The sequence below is a fragment of the Scyliorhinus torazame genome, chromosome 11 (genome assembly GCF_047496885.1).
Source record: "Scyliorhinus torazame isolate Kashiwa2021f chromosome 11, sScyTor2.1, whole genome shotgun sequence".
Taxonomy (NCBI): domain Eukaryota; kingdom Metazoa; phylum Chordata; class Chondrichthyes; order Carcharhiniformes; family Scyliorhinidae; genus Scyliorhinus; species Scyliorhinus torazame.
Window position 1 is genome coordinate 160,615,087 of NC_092717.1, and position 15,173 is coordinate 160,630,259.

Here is a 15,173-nt window from a genome sequence, read left to right on the forward strand (position 1 = left end):
TACCCGGCGGGGCGGGGGTCCCCGTGGGATGGAGTGGCGGGAACCACTCCGGCGTCGGGCCGCCCCAAAGGTGCGGATTTCTCCGCACTTTTAGGGGCCAAGCCCTCACCTTGAAGGGCTAGGCCCGCACCGGAGTGGTTGGCGCGCCGCCGGCCGGCGGGAAAGGCCTTTGGCGCCTCGCCAGGCAGGGTCGAAAGGGCTTCGCCAGCCGGCGGAAGTCCACGCATGCACGGGAGCGTCAGCGGCTGCTGATGTCATCCCCGCGCATGCGCGGGGGGGGGTGTCTCTTACGCGTCGGCCATGGTGAAGGCTGTGGCCGAGGTGGAGGGAAAAGAGTGCCCCCATGGCACAGGCCCGCCCGCGGAGCGGTGGGCCCCGATCGCGGGCCAGGCCACCGTGGGGGCACCCCCCCGGGGCCAGATCGCCCCGCGCCCCCCCCCCCCCCCCAGGACCCCGGAGCCCGCCCGCGCCGCCTTCAGGGCAGCACGGTAGCATTGTGGTTAGCACTGTGGCTTCACAGCGCCAGGGTCCCAGGTTCGAGTCCCTGCTGGGTCACTGTCTGTGCGGAGTTTGCACGCTCTCCCCGTGTCTGCATGGGTTTCCTCCAGGTGCTCCGGTTTCCTCCCACAGTCCAAAGATGTGCAGGTTAGGTGGATCGGCCATGATAAATTGCCATTACTGTCCACAAAGGTTAGGAGCGGTTATTGGGTTAGGGGGGCAGGGTGGAAGGTAGGGCTTAAGTGGGTCGGTGCAGACTCGATGGGCCGAATGTCCTCCTTCAGCACTGTATGTTCTATGTTCTATGTTCTTGTTCCGCCGGTAAGAGAGGTGGTTTGATTCTCGCCGGCAGGGCAGGCATTCCAGCAGCAGGAAAGCAGTGGTGAGCCCACACTGGAGCGTCAGTCCTCTCCAGGCTCTGCTCAGATGGCCAGGGGCCACCGGTTAAAAAAAAAGGATAATCGTCAAGGGAAAGCAGAAAATCTGCAACATGGTGGCACATATCATCCAAGATTTCAGAGAGAATGAGCAGCCCAGCTGAAGCCTAAATGGGCTGATGTCACAGAGTATTGTGAGGCTGTCTTAATGATGATAATCTTTATTGTCGCAAGTCGGCTTACATTAACACTGCAATGAAGTTACTGTGAAAAGCCCCGAGTCGTCACACTCTGGCGCCTGTTCGGGTACACAGAGGGAGAATTCACAATGTCTAATTTACCTAACAGCACGTCTTTTGGGACTTGTGGGAGGAAACTGGAGCATCCAGAGAAAACCCTCGCAGACGCAGGGAGAACATGCAGACTCCGCACAGACAGTGACCCAAGCCGGGAATCGAACCTGGGACCCTGGCGCTGTGAAGCAACAGTGCTAACCTCCTTCATGGATAGGACAACCAGCTTTGTGGCAATCAAATTCGTTCAAGCCTTAAGCACAGGCATGCAGGCACTGAGAGACAATGGGCAGGATTTTCCAGCCCCGCCTTACCTCAGGATCAGCAATGGACGCTTGGCTAGTCTGCCGAATCTCCCACGCCGGGACCTGCCATGATGGGGCCAGAAATTCCCAGCCAATGTGTTTGATGCTTTAAATATAATGACAGACAGCTTAGCTGTGGCCTTCGAGTGCTGCACTAGTCTACACCAGTGTTTTTCAAACTTCTTTTCCAGGGACCCATTTTTACCAAACGGCCAACCTTCGGGACCCAACCCGGCTTGCGACCCACACTGGCTGAACTTCGCGACCCACGCCGGCCAACCTCTGCGGCCCGCGCTGTCCGACCTTCGCAGCTCACGCCGGCTGACCTGCGCGACCCGCCATTTTCTCTTACCTTGTTTGTTGCTGACAAAAATGGAGGAAATGGTTTTGGGTCCCTTTGGTCCCTTTGGGCCCCCCGAACTTGTAAAGAAAAAGGCTGCGACCGTATAAATAAAAATGCGGCCGCACTGCACATGCGTGCCCGATCATCGATGTGCATGTGTGGCCATTCGTGGCCATTTTGAAGGCCGCTTGCAGCCAGCATTATTAAAAGCCGACTGCTGCGGCTGTTGCGCACAGATTTGCGCGATCGGGCGTGCCGCGACGGACGGCTCCGCAACCCTCCCGACACCTGCCCGCGACCCACCCACGGGTCGCGCCCCCGAGTTTGACGATGCCTGGTCGACACCAAGCTGCTCCTCAGCAGAGTAGTAAAAGTTAAGGGTGTCTGGCCTATGAAAGTGGTGGATTGTTGTACCATATTGAAATGATAGGAAAGGAAAGGTAAAGCTTTGTATTTGCACAAGGCAATACTTTTGCGTGTGGGAGAAAGTGCTATGTGCCCTGAAAAGCAAAAGAATTGAGAGTGCTGGTACATTCACAGCTACTGGTAAAGTGTGGCCACCAAATCCAGCACAGAGCAAGCCTTCTTCTAGAAGTTCCCAGAAGACTGCCATCACCTGAGGTGACAACTGTTCTTCTCAGAGATTAAAAAAACTGAGCCTCTGCTTGTATATTATTTGACAAGGGTATCAGCTTCTGTGAACTAATGCTTGTGGTAGTCACCACTGTTTGTATATATGACGTATATGAGAAGTAATACGGTAAGGCTCCTGTACTACAGGTACGGGGGTAGATCCCTGCCTGCTGGCTCCGCCCAATAGGCGGAGTATAAATGTGTGTGCTCACCGAGCTGCAGCCATTTCGGCAGCAGCTGTAGGAGGCAACACATCTCTGCTTAATAAAGCTTCGATTACTCTCTACTCTCGTCACGTTGTAATTGATAGTGCATTAATGCTCTCTGCTGCTTCCCTCTCTGCTGACCCCACTCCACAGCAGGATGCTGCTGATGTGCATCTTGCCCCTTGTTCCCGGGTCCAAATTAAGGAAGCTACAGTGTTACTTACATCTCCTGATCTTGTCTGCAAAGTGCACATATTACCTCTCATTGCAAGTACTCTGAGAAAACACTTTCCACGTGAGAGGTAAGCAGCTGCATGCATTGTGTACTTATTGCTGTATTTGCCTGACATTTAATAAAACCCATGAATTGCTATTCTCTTCTTGCCTTGATTTCAATGACAGTTTTCAGGAAGCCTGGGAAACCTATGTGCAGTAAAGGAAAGATTGGCGACTGTCAGTCAGTTTGTGTAATGAATTATAATAGTTTATTTACAAACAGTATTAACAGAGTCTTTCACAATGTTATCACTACTAGCTCTAGGATCTACTCTGGCTGCAAAACCCCACGCTCTGTCCCAAGATCCCCTCAATCAATTCCCATTGGGTGATGGGGTCACATGGCCCTCCTGTTGCATACCCCTTAAAGGGGCCAGCTCCTACATCTCTCCCCCGTTTAATCCCTCATTATACAATACATGAAAAAGTTATACAATTAACAAAGGCTGAGAAGCAGTTCCTATACACAGTTTATCAGAGGACTTTATTTTCCTCTGGGAACGACATCACTCAACTTGCTGCAGCTCAACTGTTCGATTCTGCTACAATTATCTCATTCGGACTCTCCTCTGGAACCTGTGTCTCGCTTTCTTCAGTTTCAATGGCAGCAGCACTTTGGCCTATCACTGGCTGATTAACCACTTCATCTCTTGAACAAACCACCACACTACTTTGGGGAATAACTGGATTAGGCAGCAGACTGGCTCTCGGGATGGCTCCCGCCTTTGTCAATGGCCCACACGCTTCTTGTACTTGCCCCTCATACGATAGTGTACCTGTTCTACAACAGCCACCACATCTCCAGGAACCTAGTTTGAATCACTTACAAAGTTTTTGCTGAAGACTGGGTCATCTATCTCAAATGCTCTCTCTATTTTCGAATAATCGTGGTTCCTCTTTAGACAACTCTGCCTCGTCTCCACTCTCGCCGCCAAATTCAGAATTATGAGGCTTAAAAACTCGACCGGAGCTATTCCCGTCGTAGTATACGGGGCGATTCTCTAAGCCAGGCGAAAATGTGCCGCTTTAGTTTCAATTAAAGCAAGTGATTGTTTATTCATGCCACCCTTGAATGCTTGGACAGCACGTTCAGCTAACCCATTCAATGAGGGCTGGTAAGGTGCCGTGTAAATGTGTGTAATGCCATTGAAGACCATGAACCTTTGGAACTCGGCACTAATGAATGCTGTGCCATTGTTTGAAAGTAGCACCTCTGGCACACCATGGGTTGCAAAGCATTGACACAACTTGTCAAGTGGAGCATTAGACAGGGCAGCACGGTGGCTAGCACTGCTGCCTCACGGCGCCGAGGTCCCAGGTTCGATCCCGGCTCTGGGTCACTGTATGTGTGGAGTTTGCACATTCTCCCCGTGTTTGCGTGGGTTTTGCCCCCACAACCCAAAGATGTGCAGGCTAGGTGGATTGGCCATGCTAAAATTGCGCCTTAATTGGAAAAAATAAATTGGGTACTCTAAAAAAAATTTTAACGTGTAGCATGGGACGTTGTAGACCTCATTTTGAAAACCTCGATCCATTTTGTATGATATCCACCAGCAACAGGAACATTGTGCCCATAAATGGGCCGACCTAATCAATGTGGACTCTCATCCATGGCCGACCTGGCCACTCCCATGGGTGTAAGGAAGCAGTGGCAGGTAATTTCTGTTGTAGTTGGCACCGGTCACACTGTTTTACCATCTATCCTATAGCTGCACCAATCACAGGCCACTAGGTGTAGCTTCTCGCTAACATTTCCATATTTGATACGCCTGGATGGTCACAATGTAATTCTTTTAAGAACAACTATCTTCCTTTTTTGGGGCAACCTCTCTAGTTACTTACCATCCTCGTAAGTAAACTAATCCTTTCTGAGCTGTTATGGCTTCATCTCTTCAGGAGCTTTCACGTTTTACAATTTATATAATATCATATACTTAATCTTTGACAACAAAAGGTCCCTGTTAGTTCAGTATTTGACTTGCTGTGCTGTGATGGACAAGGAATCCATAAAGTTGGGAGCCATCACTATTTCTTGCGTGCTAAGGGGAGTGATGTGCGTTCAGGTAATGGTAGACGACTTAAGGTGTCTACATTTGCTATGTGAGCCTTCTGGCCAATGCTGAAAAGTATACTCGTAGAACACTTGGACCTACACCCACTGCTGAATTTGGGATGAAGCTATATCTTCTTTAAAAGTCCTAAAAGTCCTTCCGATCTGCAATAATGGTGAATGGAGGCTGTGTACATATTGGGTAAATATCTTAATGCCATAAAAGATGGCAAAGCCTTCCTTTTCTTTCTGTGAGTGTCCCCATTCTGCATCAGATAGAGTTCTTGATACATAGCCAATGGGTCCCTCAGGCCTGTCTTCCATTACATGGGATAATACAGTTCAGCTCCATACGGTGATGCATCACACATAAATATTTTTCGCTTTGAATAAAAATGTACTAATAAACTTGGAGATTGAAGAACTTGCTTCACTTGATTGAAAGTTTCTTTTTGAGTATTCTTCCAGGACCATTTTTGGCACTTCTTCAACAACACCTGTTGATGGGTGAGGGAGGAACTGTCTGTAATAGTTAGCCATTCCCGAGAAAGACCTGAGCTCTGAGCTGTTGTCTGGGGCTGGTACTGCTTTAATGACTCTCACTTTATCTTACATTGGGTGTCGCCCTTGCGTATTCACCCTATATGCAAGATAAGCCATCTCATTCACCTGAAAGGTACACTTTCTCCCTTCAGGCACATTCCTGCTTCCTGTAAACTCTTTAAAACTTCACCCAGCTGTTCCTCCTCAATGGACCCTATAAACAGGATGACATCTATGTAAACAATAACTTTGGACAACTCTTGAAATCAGCTCTCCACAGTCCACTGGGAGATGCCACAAGGTGACAAAACCCCAAGGGATAAATGCGTACATTGCCTTTCTGGGTATTTATGGTATTTATGGTGGCATAAGTTTTCGACACCTCATCCAGCTCCAATTGGTAGGCATGGCTCATGTCAAACCTAGTGTCGTGTTGGGTGTTCCGATGCACAAATGATCCAACACGACTGTAGATGGTACCACTTTGTTTTATTGTCTTAACAACAACAACTACTAACTGCTGGCTTGGGTACGTGCTCCACCAGCTAACCTGTGGACCCAGCCCTATCACTATCTTATTGAGGCACTCAGCACATGGTCTATGTCTGAGTGGCACGCTGTGAGCTCTGTGCTCTGCGCTATCTCCTGGTAGAATGAGCGGAAACTGTGGTGCTCCCTGTTTTATAGTGCTCACACTGGTGATTGACTGCAATGTTATGTGTGTGCTGGTTGGTCCAACTACCTGTCCATCAGTGTGTGTGTGATTGCACCATGATATGCTGATGTGGATATCATGACATCCCCCCTTTCACAAGGATATGTGCCTACATGCTAATAAATAGAAGTGTGTACTGAGTGCATCTGAGTATGTGTGTGCAATATTTACAACATGTACATGAGGCTAAACTATATACAGAGGAAGGTGTCAGGTGCAACAGAACAACGAGGTTGTACCAATAACAGAACAAATGCAATCAGCAAACGAGAGAAAACTTCTGGAACAATAAACGACAAGAAAAGAAACTCGTTAACAGTACTGTAAAACAATTCAGTGAGTCCACTGTGCTAACAGGCTCATAAGTCAAGTCTCTCAGGTGGGCGACAAATTCGGGTTGACCGCCTCAAGGGTGGGTCAGGATCCACCAGTTGAGGAATGGGCCTGGCCACGGGCGAGAGAGGAATAGGCAGTGTGGCAGGAAGGTCAACAAAGTCGACATCAGGGACAACAGGAGGGCGTGGCACCGGTGCATGATCTCGGAGCGAGGGTGGAACCAGACGAATGGCCCGCCGATTACGGCGGTGAATGGAGCCATCAGGCATGCGAACCAGGAACGAGCGGGGAGCCACGTGGTGGAGAGCCTCGGCGGTTGCCGACCAGCCACCCTCCGGTAGGTATATGCGTACATTGTCTCCAGGCACCAGGGCAGCAAGATCAGTCGCCCGAGCGTCATGTGCCACCTTCTGCTGAGCACGCTGTCGTTGCATCCTTCACAATACTGGAGCATGGTCGGGGTCAGGAACATGAATGGATGGCACAGTGGTCCTGAGGGTGCGACCCATCAACAGCTGGGCTGGCGAGAGGCCCGTGGATAGTGGGGCCGTACGATAGGCCAGCAGGACTAAACAGATGTCAGATCCGGCATCAGCAGCCTTGCAGAGGAGCCGCTTCACAATGTGGACGCTCTTTTCCACCTTGCCATTCGACTGAGGACGCAAGGGACTGGACGTCACGTATGTGAAGTTGTATGAAGTGGCAAAGGAAGACCATTCTTGGCTTGCAAAGCAAGGCCCGTTGTCAGACATGACGGTGAGCGGAATTCCATGGCGAGCAAAGGTTTCTTTGCATGCCCGGATGACAGCTGATGATGTCATGTCGTGCAGGCGTATGACCTCCGGATAATTTGAGAAATAGTCAATCAGAATAATGTGGTCCCTGTCGAGCGGATGAAAGAGGTCCACACCCACCTTTGCCCAGGGGGACGTGACCAACGCATGGGGCTGAAGTGTCTCAGGGGGTTGCGCCGGCTGAAACCTTTGGCAGGTGGGGCAGTTGAGCACCATGTTGGCGATGTCGTCGCTGATGCCCGGCCAGTACACCGCCTCTCGGGCCCTCCGCCTGCACTTTTCAACTCCGAGATTGCCTTCGTGCAGCTGTTCGAGGACAAGCCGTTGCATGCGGTGCCCATGATGCGGTGTCATCCCGTTGCAGGAGTACCGCCCCAATGCCGGGCAGGCTGGCGTCAGTTGAGATCTTTGTTTCCCGTGAGGTATCGAAAAACGCCAGTATCGGGGCGGTGGTGAGCTTGACCTTGAGCTCCTCCCATTCACTCTGGTGTGCGGGCAGCCACTGGAATTCCGTTGTCTTTTTGACCAGGTCGCGAAGAGCAGTCGTGTACGAAGCAAGGTTAGGAATGAACTTCCACGGGAAGTTGACCATCCCGAGAAAGCACAGCACTGCCTTCTTGCCTGACGGCTGCTGCATGGCTGCGATGGCTGCCACTTTGTCGGCGTTCGGCCGCAAACCCGACCGGGGGATGTGGCCCCCCAAAAACTTTAGCTCAGTCTGGCCAAAAGAGCACTTGGCTCAGTTAAAGCGCATGCCCTGATCTTGTATCCGTGCAAACACACGCTGGAGGCGACTGATGTGCTCCTGTGGTGTGGTGGACCAGATGATAATGTCGTCTACGTAGACGCGTACCCCTTCGATGCCCTCCGTCATCTGTTCCATGATGCGATGGAACACCTCGGCGGCCGAGATGATGCCAAATGGCATCCTATTGTAGCAGTATCTGCCAAATGGAGTGTTGAAAGTGCACAGCTTCCTGCTGGACTGATCCAATTGAATCTGCCAAAAGCCCTTTGAGGCATCAAGCTTGGTGAATATTTTTGCCCGAGCCATTTCGCTCGTGATTTCTTCTCATTTGGGTATGGGGTAGTGTTCCCTCATAATGTTGTTATTCAAATCTTTTGGGTCGAAACAGATCCGGAGCTCGCCGGAGGGCTTCTTGACGCACACCATTGAGCTGACCCATGGCATTGGCTCCGTGACCCGGGAAAGCACTCCTTGGTCCTGCACGTCCTGCAGCTGCTGCTTGAGGCGGTCCTTGAGGGGTGCTGGGACCCTACGAGGTGCGTGAATGACCAGGGTGGTGTCCGGTTTGTGCCGTATTTTGTACGTGTAGGGCAGTGTGCCCATGCCCTTCAAAACCTCCTGGTTGTGCGCGAGGAGTGAGTGGAGCTGCGCCCTAAAGTCTGCATCCGGGAAATCGGATGTGCCTTCTGGAGACAGAGTGTGTACCCGCTGAATGAGGTGGAGGATCTTGCACGCCTGTGTGCCTAACAGAGAGTTCTTCGAGGATCCAATGATTTCAAACGATAATGTGGCTTTGTGTGAGTTGTGTGTAACCTCGAGCTGGCAGTACCCCGTGGCCGGAATGACGTTTCCGTTATAGTCAACCAGCTGACAGTGGGATGGCAGAATCGGTGGTTTAACCTTCAAGGTCTGGAAGGCTGACCATGCAAGGAGATTGGCGGAGGCACCAGTGTCCAGGCGAAATGTGATCTGTGATCGGTTGACCGTTAGGGTGGCACACAACTCATCGCCCGGATCAATGCTGTGCACTGGCAGCGGCTGGTGGGTCCGGCTTGCGGACATCCGGTTCTTGTGGATTACCGCAACGTGGAAGGGTTCCCTGTCTTTGGTATCGCTGGTCCGCATACTATCAGGATGTGACTCAGTGTAGGGGGGCTGAATCGCCTGCACGTCCCTGTGAGGCTGGCGGAATTATTGGGAATTGGTAGGTTGAGCTGCTCAACAGCAGGCAGCATAGTGGCCCATCCTGCCACAGCGGAGGCATTGTCGCGCTTTGGCCGGACATTGCCACTTTAAGTGGGCGGAGCCAGAGTTGCCGCACATCGTGACGTCATGGCGTTCTTGCGTTCGTTGCGCCACCGTGCATGCGCGGTGCAGTCCTGCGTAGAGCGCGCCTGCACATCACTTCCCTCTGCGTCAACGTCCCCTCTTTTGGCGCGTACAAGTGTGTGAGGCCTCGGAAAGCGCGCGGAATGGCCGCCTCGTCCGGGCCGTGGGCCGGGAGGAACTCGATCGACTGGACCCACTCCTCCTCGTAGGACCCGTGCCGTGCAGTTTCGGCCGCCTGGATTTGGGAGTACCGGCTCGTCGCGTTCTCATGGAGGACGCAGGTCTTGATGGCAGTCACTAGGGTGAGGCGCTTTATTTTAAGGAGCTGCTGGCGTAGGGTGTCCGAGATAACCCCAAAAACTATCTGATCCTGTATCATGGAGTCGGAGGTGGCCTCATAGCTGCAGGACTGTGCGAGGATACGGATGTGTGTCAAGTAAGATTGGAAAGGCTCATCCTTACCCTGCAGGCGCTGCTGGAAGAGGTACCTCTCGAAGCTCTCATTGACTTCTACGCTGAAGTGTTCCTCGAACTTCAGAAGCACCGTCTTATATTTTGTCTTGTCCTCGCCTTCCGCGAATACCAGGGAGTTATAGATGTGGATGGCGTGTTGCCCCACCGTGGAGAGAAGGAGGGCGATCTTCCTGGTGTCCGATGCATTCTCCCTGTCTGTGGCTTCTAGGAAGAGCTGGAAGCACTGTTTAAACAGCTTCCAGTTGACGCCAAGATTTCCAGCGATTCGGAACGGCTGCGGCGGGCTGATGTTTTCCATGGAGCAGGATTGCGGATTTCTGAAAGGGTGAAGCTAGGTCTCACAGTTGCTGGTTAGCTTCCACTACTGGTATCATGTCGTGTTGTGTGTTCCGATGCACAAATGATCCAACACGGCTGTAGATGGTACAACTCTGTTTTATTGTCTTAACAACAACAACTACTAACTGCTGTCTTAGGTACGTGCTTCACCAGCTAACCTGTGGACCCAGCCCTATCACTATCTTAGTGAGGCACTCAGCACATGGTCTATGTCTGAGTGGCACGCTGTGAGCTCTGTGCTCTGAGCTATCTCCTGGTAGAATGAGCGGGAACTGTGGTGTTCCCTGTTTTATAGTGCGTGTGCTCTCACTGGTGATTGGCTGCGATGTTATGTGTGTGCTGGTTGGTCCAACTACCTGTCCATCAGTGTGTGTGTGATTGCACCATGATATGCTGATGTGGATATCATGACACCTAGTACATGTCAGGCCCCCAGCCAACTTTGCATATAGATCCTCTATTTTGGATATTCGGCAGCTGTCCAACTTCGCAGCTTGATTCATCGTTAACTTATAATTTCAACAAATTCTGACTGTCTTGGGTTAAACTATCGGTCGGATGGGTGCAGTCCACTCAGAAAATTGTATTGGTTTGATGATGTCCAGATCTTCCAGTCACCATAATTCTCTTTCAACTTTTCCCCTACGCATAAGGCACGTGCCTTGCCTTAAAAAACCTTGGTGTAGGTTCAGGATCTATGTGGATCCCAGCTTGTAATCCTTTAATCTTTCCAAGTTCTTCTCGGAATACTTTTTGATACTTATTACAACCTCAATCAGGCCCTCTCCTTGAATCTTAAAAATCTCCAGCCAGTTTAATTTTATCTCGAGGGCGGCATGGTGGTGCAATGGTTAGCACTGCTGCCTCATGGCACCAAGGACCTGGGTTCGATCCTGGCCTCAGGTCAGTGTCCGTGTTGAGTTTGCACATTTTCCCCGTGTCTGTGTGGGTCTCACCCCCACAACCCAAAGATGGGCAAGGTAGTTGGATTGGCCGCGCTAAATTGCCCTTAATTGGAAAAAAGAATTGGGTACTCTAAATTAATATTTTAAAAACATTAATAAAATTAACTGTGTTTAAATTTACAAACCTGGTGACTGTAATTATTGGGCTGCTGAGGGCCAAAGACTTCAGGTATTTTTCCAGGAATTAATGATTAATTCAACTGTGTTGCGACTCCCGTCAAGGGTTAGAATTGACCATGCACTAGCCCAGGGTATTGTAATAAGCTCCTTGAAGCTGGAGGGAAAACTCTTGCTCCTCCAGGACTAGTGCTGTAAGTGCATTTGCCTCATGGATCCAACATACTCATTTCTTTTTACCTGTTGCGTTTCCCGAAACAGATAAAACATATGACAATGGAGACATACAGCTTTCTTAAAAGCTTTTACCAACTGGCCCACCTCCTGAGCGTGGATTGATCACTCGCCTATGTTAAAATAAATTAAATAGGAAGTGGACTGGTTGAAGGTAGGATTTGAAAGTCTTAGAATTTCAGTATCAGCGATATCTTTATTTTGTTTACTGCTTACTCTCCCTTCCCCCAAGACTGAGAAATTATGCATTGAGAAGCAAGAGAAAACCTCATTGCCCATTCTGCCTCTGAGGGCAGCATTTGTATTTGGCTTCTTCTGGTGCTGCCAAAAGTCATTCCTCAGGTTGGTCTTAACAGCTCTAGGGGAAGCCAATACAACTTCATTCTGCCGTTATTGGCAGTGGTGTGGCTGAAAAGTAAATAGGGCTTCACGCTTTCAGTTGTAGTAAGGGTAGGCTGAAGATCAGCAGCTGTGGCCAAAATAGTGCCACATGTGCATGAGAAATTGGTGTCATTCTGGAGTATAATCACAAAGGTCTATCATATTCAAACATCAGAACATATATTGTGCAAACCATGATCACTTTATGATGCGGGTTGTTTTTTCCAGCATTTTTATTTCAGTTGAAGTCCTGATATTGTGATTGATATCATTGCACTATCTAGTTTCATTGCAAGGAAGCAGCGAACATCATTTGCTCAATTGTGAACAAATGGTTGTTGCTTCCAGCAGTGAAAGCCCCTTCAGGATCCAAATAACTGATAATACCTTCTCCAATGCCATTCGGTATGGATCGATGGCTCTAATATGTCCTAAAAGTATTACTTAGAAACAACCCACTGAGAAACAAAAAGGTGCAAGCAGGGGAGAGTTTAACTCTTTAGTGCAATTCGGGAGGGAGATAAAATCAGGTGGTTCAAATTGTCGCTCCATTGTTGCTCCACAACTCTGCCGGTTTCCCCAACAGAAACATCAGAAAAAAGATAGGACTCATTGGTCCCGCTATTTATAGGTCGGCAGAGGGAAACTCCCGGGGAGGAATTCGAGACAGAAAACCTGGAAACACGGATTTCCTGGACATGCTGTTGGAATTGACAGCAGGACAGAATTAAAACGTTTTCACCAGATTTCTACTTTAACAACGGCCAGTCCGCACAGCAGAACCTGTTAGGAAAAAGCAAATAATAATAATCTTTATTGTCACAAGTCGGCTTACATTAACACTGCAATGAAGTTACTGTGAAAAGCCCCAAATCGCCACACTCCGGTGCCTGTTCGGGTACACAGAGGGAGAATTCAGAATTTCCAAATTACCTAACAGTCCGTCTTTCGGGACTTGTGGGAGAAAACCGGAGCACCCGGAGGAAACCCATGCAGACACGGGGAGAACACACAGGCAGTGACCCAAGCAGGGACTCGAACCTGGGACCTGTGTCATAAAAGATCAGTTTTAAACTTGTTATGTAGAGTGAGAGGAAATAGAAAAGTCTTGAGTTCTAATGTCACAGGTTTATGTCAATTTAAACGTTTGTGCTCTTTGGGTGGAATTTTCAGACCCCATCGGGGCAGGGTGAGGATCGGAAAATCTGGTGAGCCCTTCAAAACTCCAATGACTCCCAGGGTTTAGGAAAATTCCCCCGGTGGCAGGGGCTGTAAACTTCTGCCCTCTATATTTTTTGCAAACATAGCCAGTATATCAGACAAGTTTGTCCATTATTCATTTTATTTATTATTTACCACCTGCATAAGAAATTAAAACCTACAACAACCTCCTCAGTAAACTAGCATAACTTCATGGAATTCACAGGCCTAGACCATAAGGACCTCTTCATTAGCCTACACATACTTAACTACTGAATACTGATGCATGGTGCCATTCTGCTCACACTAAACTTATCGATGTGCAATTCAACTGGACAATGTGCATCATTATAGGTTCTCTTCGACCAACTTACCTCCCCTGGCTCCCAGTACTGAGCAACATTGTGCCTCTCGGAACCCCTGCCACCTTCACAATAACTGGTAATTGCAACAGGCAAGCTGCTGGAGAAAGCTCCAACCTAAGCCTGCCCTTATTCAGCAACCTCCTCAACCCACCAGCAGTCGACCTTCTCTCACACCACCCCATATAATTAAATTCACCATGCAAAGGAGTAACAGCTGAGGGCCTATGGCAGGATGTTTGTCAGGAGAAAACATCCAACTGAAACAATCCTCTCATTGAAAGCCTTTCCTCCTTGTTCACCCAGCCTGGACAACCCAAGGCGACCGTAGGGCTGTTTTAAACCATTTCTGGACTGGCCAAGGCCTCTGTGCAGCCACCCAACATCAGTGGGGTAGCCAAGACCATCCAGACTATAGCTGTGGGAGGGCTCAAACAAAAACTCACATTGTGTCCACTTATTAAACTGGAAGGTGGGCTTAAATGCTGGGCCCTGTGACTAAGCACACCCAGATTGAATAATTACTGGCATTTGTCGGCCTCGAGAGGCGATGGACTGTGTCCAGGGTGAATGTCAATTCTATGTTGGCCATTGTCTGTTGTGGCGGTAGAGGACGATTCATGACTGGAAGTCCCTTTTGCAGCTGGTTTAGATGAATGGTTTTGGCCCAATAACTTGTGTCAATGCTGAGGTACCCTCAATAATGATGCTTAGAGATTAAACTGTAAAGAAGGCTTTATTAGGCTAATAACTATGCTACAGATTTGGACGAGAGCTGACTGCTATACAGACCATGAGGCAGGCCTTTATGTATGGCTCCCACATGGGCGGAGCCAGAGACGTAGTCCCCAGGGTTCCAAGCCTGGTCTTAAAGGGGACATCACCTGACATGATGATAAGGCAGTAACCGTTCATCACAAATGCTGATTGTCAGTCCAAACTGCTTGTAGGCCCAGAACTGATCCACTAGCAAGTTGCAAGTGAACCTCAGTATGAGATGCCAATGCAACATAATAAGCAAACAGCAACTCACAGAATAGAATATTATGTATATTGGTCATCGAGCACAGTTGAACAGCTTCCCACCAGCTTTATTATGTAGGTTTATGTTTAAACTAGTATGGCAGGGGGGTGGGCACGGGAGCAATAGGTCAGAAGGTGAGAGCATTGAGGGAGAACTAGGGAATAGGGACAGTGTGGCTCTGAGGCAGAGCAGACGGGGAGAAGTTGCTGAACACAGCGGGTCTGGTGGCCTGAAGTGCATATGTTTTAATGCAAGGAGCATTACGGGTAAGGCAGATGAACTTAGAGCTTGGATTACTACTTGGAACTATGATGTTGTTGCCATTACAGAGACCTGGTTGAGGGAAGGGCAGGATTGGCAGCTAAACGTTCCAGGATTTAGATGTTTCAGGCGGGATAGAGGGGGATGTAAAAGGGGAGGCGGAGTTGCGCTACTTGTTCAGGAGAGTATCACAGCTATACAGCGAGAGGACACCTCAGAGGGCAGTGAGGCTATATGGGTAGAGATCAGGAATAAGAAGGGTGCAGTCACAATGTTGGGGGTATACTACAGGCCTCCCAACAGCCAGCGGGAGATAGAGGAGCAGATAGGTAGACAGATTTTGGAAAAGAGTAAAAACAACAGGGTTGTG